Here is a 7,406-nt window from a genome sequence, read left to right on the forward strand (position 1 = left end):
TCTGGACATTCAATGTCACAATTTTAGTAAGCTGAACCCGTGGAGAAAGAAGGATTGATAGCTGTGTGTGTGTTGCAGCAAAGAAATAAGCTGAGGCTCGAAGATGGACCAAAGGAAGACTGCTTGGCCTGGTGTCAAAGGCTAAATCAGCCAACACTGGTTATCAGTTCTTGAAGAAAAGTAAATATGAGACACTGAGGCATCCCTTGTTAAGTTGCAAAGAGAGAACACCGTGAGTGCCAAGTTTCTTTATTCAGGACAATTAAATGCTATGTAATGGGCTGTTTCATGGTCTCCTGTCACGTGAGTCCAAGATAGAAATAGATGTGGGCATGCAAGCCTGAACCTTGATAAGAACGTGCTCACACTCACTTATATTCCCAGAGAAGAAAAACTACTACAAGGCCAAGTTCAAAGACAATCTGAGTTGCAGAAGGCACGAGTGATGAGAGAGGATGGGCTAATTGGGTAAGAAGGTATAGTCAAGTCCACCGACCAGCGCCTAGGGAACCGGTTTACGTGCTGCTAGAGAATTGAAAGTTCCAGAAGGGTACAAGCATGAAAACCAATTGTAGAGGGCCATATAACAAAGGGCCTTATAGTTTTAGAGCCAATGATATTTTCTGTTTCTATTCACTGTCAAAGATGACTTGCACTAAGTGAGGGCATGAGTTGCCCACCAGACTACAGAGACCCAATCACGATGCACTCCCTTATAGAAAATATACTTAGATGCTCCCCTTAATGCAGCAATCACAATCCCATATAGGTTTTTCTAGTTTGCTACGTAGTATGACGTCACCTACAATGAGTTTTTGCCATAAAAGTGATGTTTATTATTAAATACATTGAGACCATGTTGTGTGACGTCCGTTGATGTCTGTTGTACTCCCAATTTTAGAAAATTGAGAATAAAACAGACACTTTGTGAACTTCCTGAGGGATTGTTCTTATTTGGTGTGAGAGTTATTCTCCATCACACCCATTGTACAATGTGTTACTTTAATTAAAAGGACCATAAGGTTTCACTTGGTAGCATGTCTGATGCTTTGGTAGCAAGACCCATCGACCAGTAGGGCTCCAGTATTTCAGACAATCGGGCACCCTCTGCCATCTAGCCGGAACATCGTGAGGTTTCCTGTGGAGAGTGGCCAATATAGAATTCTTGCAAGAAAATTGAAACGGTGAGACGGGTCCCTGTTTGACAAAATCCCTCCTGGTTTCCACAGGCGCTTTGCAGACACTAGGCGAAAGTGGTGATTGGAGGGGGGAGTCGATACCGAAGGCCTCGAGCTGAATGAGCAAATGGTGAGTAGACTAAGGGGAATGGCAAAACTGAGGGGATGGGATTGTGGTAGTTTAAAAGTAACATGTACTTTAAAAAGTAATAGGGAAAAGTATCAAGTGAATCTTTATGTGTAAATAAGAGCGAGAAAGCCCAGAGTCCTAACCCAAGCGGTTCAGAAGGAATTGTCATACACTTCTGTCGAAGTAAACCAGGCTACATATCTGACATGTCCATATAAAATGACAATTCAAATCCTGTGATCAGGGTATTATTATGGGCAGAGATAAAAAGAGTGATTATTGAGGATAAATGTGAAGAGTCAAATAGTCTGTCTGTTTATGTATTTGTGGTAAATTATGGTGTTGAAGAGCGGCAATTGGTTAATGAGAATTGAGAAAAGGTCAAGGAGACATTGTGTCTATCTTGAGAAACTGTCGGTACTGACTCAGAAGTAGACTGAATGTATTGAAAAATAGAGGTTTCGAGTGGCAATTGTTGGAGCACGCTCATATTTGTTGTTTTCATAAAAAGTATTTTTGAAAACACTGGTAAGTATTGACAGTCAATTGAGACTTGTCACAATGGGAGACATTACTCCTCTGATGCATTTATGTAAGACATTGCCAAAAACACATGCCCAAGCTCAAACAGTAAGTGCAGAGGGGGTTAAAGGCATGGCAGATAAGATGTTCATGCTGTGGCCACAAGAGGGATCATTGTTGAAAACAGTATTGCAACACATGATTACATACAGGCATGCTGCGTACACGGAAAAGAAATTGGAGAAAAGGTTAGCTATTTTAGAGCTTTGGAAGATGTACCAGGAAGAGAGAGATGATCCACCACCTGAGGATTGGATGCTTAACCAGTGTAAAGAGGAAGGTGTTGAGCCTTCTGCTCCCCTTGCCTCGCCTGTGGTATAAAGCGATAGCACGGAAGACGTAGCATTGTAGCCGTTAAAGGAACTGAAAGCGGCGACGGGGTATAGTAATGTGATGTACAAACTGCCTGCTTACAGTAGTGATGATAGTCCAGAGGAGACTAAGAGAAAATAGGAGATCTTTAAGATCTTACAGAATAGGGAAGAGACAAGCGAGCGATCGAATGTATCGACAGAGATAGAACAAGAGATCAAGAGATGGAAAGGAGAGAAGGATAAAGCTGATGAAGTAAGGCTAGTACAGAACAAATGGATGGGAGGACAGATATTACTCAATCGAGATGGGAAAAGCATTGGCAAAACTAAACAAAGGGACGATCAAGATGAACAGGATAGGAAAGACAGAGAACAAGAAAAAAGATTGAAAGAAGACAGCCATAAAAGAAAGAACAGACAGCAACGAGAACAGATGTACCAGGAGGAGCAACAAAATAAAGAAGAAAGGGCAGATAAGCAAATGAAGTATGACAACAGACAGTGAGCAATAGAAGAACTGGATAAGCAAGAAAGGAAGAGGAAGCACAAAATTAAGAAACAGAAGAATACAAAGACAAAGAGAAGAGGAAGAAAGAAGATCAGGGGTAAGGAGAGACGAGATAAGAAAGGAAAAGGAAAGAGTTTGATGGGAATCAAGTAAGCGAATGGCGGATTCAGGCCGACGCGATGACGTCATCGTGCACATTGACGCGATGACATCATTCAGCCCAATAAATAAGGCCGAGTGAGAAGACATCCACAATGGCGACCTCAACATTCCAAACAATGTGATCCTTAGATTATCGAATCTACCAAGATAAGCCAATATAAAATGCTACTAATTTAAGCAATTCAGCATAAAACTACTACCCAATTGGGATAATATTACCCTTTTTAGAAGCTGACATTACACTAAGGGACATTTTATTCAATATTATTTTTCAGGACCAACTATTGTTTACACCCTATTCTACTTCTCAGCAAGCTTGGCTCATCCCACAAGCCACATACAACCACATTGTAAGTACACATTTTCCCATAGATACTTAACACTACTGTACGTGATGCATTGATACCCACTATATGGCCCCTATATACCACTTAGACCATACCACTAACTCTTGTTTTTGACCCACAGGGACATCATACACCCAATTAGTCACCCTTACAAAGGAAGCATAATCTGCAGACACATTATCACGCCTCCTGAAGAACCAGCACCATCTAGGGTGGCGAAACACGAGTCGAGACACTAAGAGGCACGAAGTGGCACTCGTATCATTACAGTAAAGCAAGCTAATGAACAACTCTTACAAGACTACAAGAGACATTATCAGCCACATATTGACAGCACTTTTTTTCATCATCTGCATCGTTTGGAGAAATAAGCAGTAACTGCAGATGTAAAAACTAAAAAGCCAAGGTATTCCAATTCACCATCAGTACACAAGCTTATCAGCATGGCAAATCAAACCTTTACAAGGTTACATAATATTGGAATTTTGCAAATTTACTATTGAAGCAACTACATTGATGCCTGTATTTGACTCAAATGTTTTCATTGGAATTTGAAAGCTCAACAGCAAAGCAACTGTAATTTCAGTCCATGTAAAAAAAGTCTATTTTTGGTTACTATTTTGTTTTTGACTTATGCATTAAATGAAACATACCTATTTTTCAATGTATGTCTAACAAAATAAAGACACACTATAATTACACCACAACCATTGGAAGACTCTCCTTTGGGATATGCACAACCTAGGGCTTGACACAATTTGTTAACCCTAGAAGAAGACTTCAATATAGGGAGATCAGAGATAGGATTGATAAAGCCTATCGGGACTTAAAAGAAGGCGGCAAATTGGGAAGCCGAGGGAAGGGAGATCAAACCCTAGTCTTCCAATCATGAAGCAAAGAGTATAATCCATTCAGTCTTGAGCATAGAGCCTTGTATTTAAGTAGACTGACCTTAGACAAGGGTGAAGGAGATGAGAGTCACATTAGTTGTGGACTAGATATGTCAGACGAGGAGAGAGAATCCTTCAATGGGGAAGAGGGAGGAGGTGCATGTGCCCCTGAGGGAGGCCTGCAGTCAGACAAGGAAGTGAGATGCTCTGATCTCGAGCAACCTGAAGAAAGAGCGCCAGATTCTATAGCATATCTAGAGCACTCTAAAGGATGATCGTATAGCGAGAAAAGAGAATCACTGCCATATGTAAACAGGTTAAGGTCATTGCCAGGAAGAAGGTGATCAGGAACCATTGTCCCCACTATGGAGAGGCAGACGATGGGAGCCAATTGTGATTTGAGATTTATGCAGTTTCCCTTTTTGGAAAAAGGGGGGGCGAGACCACAGTATATTCCATGGCCACAGATAGATAAGGATCATTTAAGGTGCAAACTCCCCAGTTTAAACGTGGGTGCAGGAAAATGGCAATTTTGGTGAGAGCAGGCTACTCAAGTGTCACGGCACAAAATACAGCTCACGATGAAGCGCTATTTAATAATTGTAGGGCAGATGTCTGGAGAGCTCTCAGAGTACAGTATCCCGATGTATCAGACATGGGTGTGATTATGACACGTAAAATGAAAGAGGATGAGGATCTGCTTGCTTACATTCAGGACATTCAGGAACGCTGGACTCTTGAAACACGCGAGCCGTGGGGAAAAACAGTGGCAGTATTTTACCACATTTTATGTCAGCGATTGCCTGAGCAGGTACAGAGACAACTCAAGAAGCAAGTGGGAATGGAAGCAAAACCATGGGATGAATACAGTTGACTATAGCGCATCACTGTCGGCTGTTACAGGAGAAAAACAGGAAGAAAGATGGTGCTAGAAAACTTGAGGAAGCCAAGTTAGTTCAGAAGAAATTGTCCAAATATGCCATAGAAGAAACGGTATTGACAAGCGGAGAAAGACAAGGGGTACAGCAAGCAGTGAGCACATCGCAGGTGAATAATCAGTGCCCGATGGATGGACCACAGACGGAACAGCTTTGTACCACAAGGTAGGGTCATGGATTACAGAGGAAGGGGTGGATTTCAAAACACTCAAAATGGGTGTCAGAATGATCAGAATGACAATCAGAGTGCACAAGGAGGATTCAACCAAGGGGGACTAGTCAGATGGTGTCCTCCTATATGTTGGACATGTGGGATGACAGGGCACATTGTGCCCGTATGCGGAAGCCAAGGGTATGTACAAAATGGCCAGTTCTCAAGATGGGGACAGCTTACCCTCCAGCATATACCTCAAAGGTAAGGGAAGGATTCGCCCAAAATCAGACAGTGTATCAGGCACAATCGCCAAAAATGCAACAGGCACAACAACCACAGCAAGCACCATTGAATCCACCACAAGGGCAGTCACAGCATGCCCCCATGCAGATACAGCAGAATGCAAACACAGGACAGTTATTGAAACCTATGATAGGGGGTGTCACTGTGGTGGGAGGGCATCCTTTCACAGGTACTAGGGTATGCATGTATCCACAATAGGACAGCTCACAGGGCAACTTGATGTGTTCAGTACTATCTATGACACCAGACCCACAAGAGGAACCAAGGGTTGATGTGACAATAGGAGGCAAATCTTTTTCATTTTTAGTAGACAATGGTACAACTCGTTCATGTATATGAGAGGGAAAATATGCAATGTCGGGAAATGCCATGAATGCTCAAGGATTCTCTGGAGCTACAAATCGAGTTCCTTTTACTGATGAATTACCAGTCTGACATGTCTGTTCCATTGTTGTATTCACGGCAGACACCGTTAATATTTTGGGAAGAGACTTAATGACAAAACTTAACATGATGATTTGATTTACCAACAAAGGTATAGTGTGCTCCACTCCCGGGATACACTATATGAATATGGGTGAATTTATATTGCCATTCACAGGGCAAATGGCTCTGTGAGGAGTGTGGATAGAAGCCAAAGTATTCCTTTATGGGGTGAGTATTCTGTAAACATGGCTACCTGGCTTAATGGGAAGGTCTATGAGGATACCTGATTAATTTTTGTTCAGACCATAGATACCTATGGATGAAGAGGGGGGACAGAACATCCCCCCTATATTTAGATGCAGCCATAGCACGAGGGGAAATGGCAATGCTCGAAGGAACAGGTGACGAGGGTAGGCCATGGAAAACAGTGATTGTCATTGGGCAAGGGTGCAGATTGACTGGCGTCACTGACGATGATATGATTAGAGATGATACATCAGATGATAAAGTAGTGTTCTTTATGAGCATTACATATTGGATCAGAATAGAGAAAAGGGAGATCCCACAGCGCATGGCAATAATGCATCTGCGTCCAACATTTTTTGACGAAGACTTGGAGAAAGTGCCAAGCGTTTTATGGACTACATGCCCTCATGATGTAGGCCTATTAAAAGGAGAAGTTAAAATAAAGCTGGAACCAGGAGCGATTTTGCCTCAAGCAAGACGATACCCAATGTCTCGAGAGGCAGATGAGACTATCTCAGCACTGATGGAGCAAGGTATTCTGGTACCATCAGGATCATCGTGCAACACTGCAGTGTACCCTGTGAAGAAATCAAAGGGAGGGTTGTGGAGATTCATACAAGCTTTGAGACCAATTAACCAGATTGTAGATGCAGAGTTTCCTCTGGTTCCTAATCCAGCGACGATACTATGCAGAATCCCAGTAAAAGCACGATATTTCATGGGGATTGATTTGAAAAATGCATTTTTCTCAATACCGTGAAGCAAAGACTCACAAGACTTGACTTCATTTTCGTTTGGTCGAATCCACCTGAAACACATGAGTCTGCCTCACGGGTACTGTGAGTCCCCCTCGATCTTTAACAGAGTCCTGCAGATGGATGTAGGCAATATTTATTTGAAAAGCACTATGATGCAGTATGTAGATGACATCTTGATTTGTAGCACAACAGAAGATGAGTGTAGACAAGACTTGATTCAATTGTTGACTATTCTAGCAGACAAGTGATACAAAGTAGACAAAGAAAATATACAGTAACTGTCAAAAGAAGTGTTGTACATAGGTCAGTTCATCTCACATGAGGGAAATAAGGAAACACCTGAAAGAGCTGAAGCCATCATGAAAAAAGCAAAACCGCACACAGTGAAGCAGATGCAACAGTTTTTGGGATTATGCAATTATTTGTTAGCATGGGTGTTCGACTATAGTGCATACACAAGACCCCGTTTG

This window comes from Ambystoma mexicanum, chromosome 9, assembly GCF_040938575.1.
Source record: "Ambystoma mexicanum isolate Mex_15411 chromosome 9, UKY_AmexF1_1, whole genome shotgun sequence".
NCBI lineage: Eukaryota > Metazoa > Chordata > Amphibia > Caudata > Ambystomatidae > Ambystoma > Ambystoma mexicanum.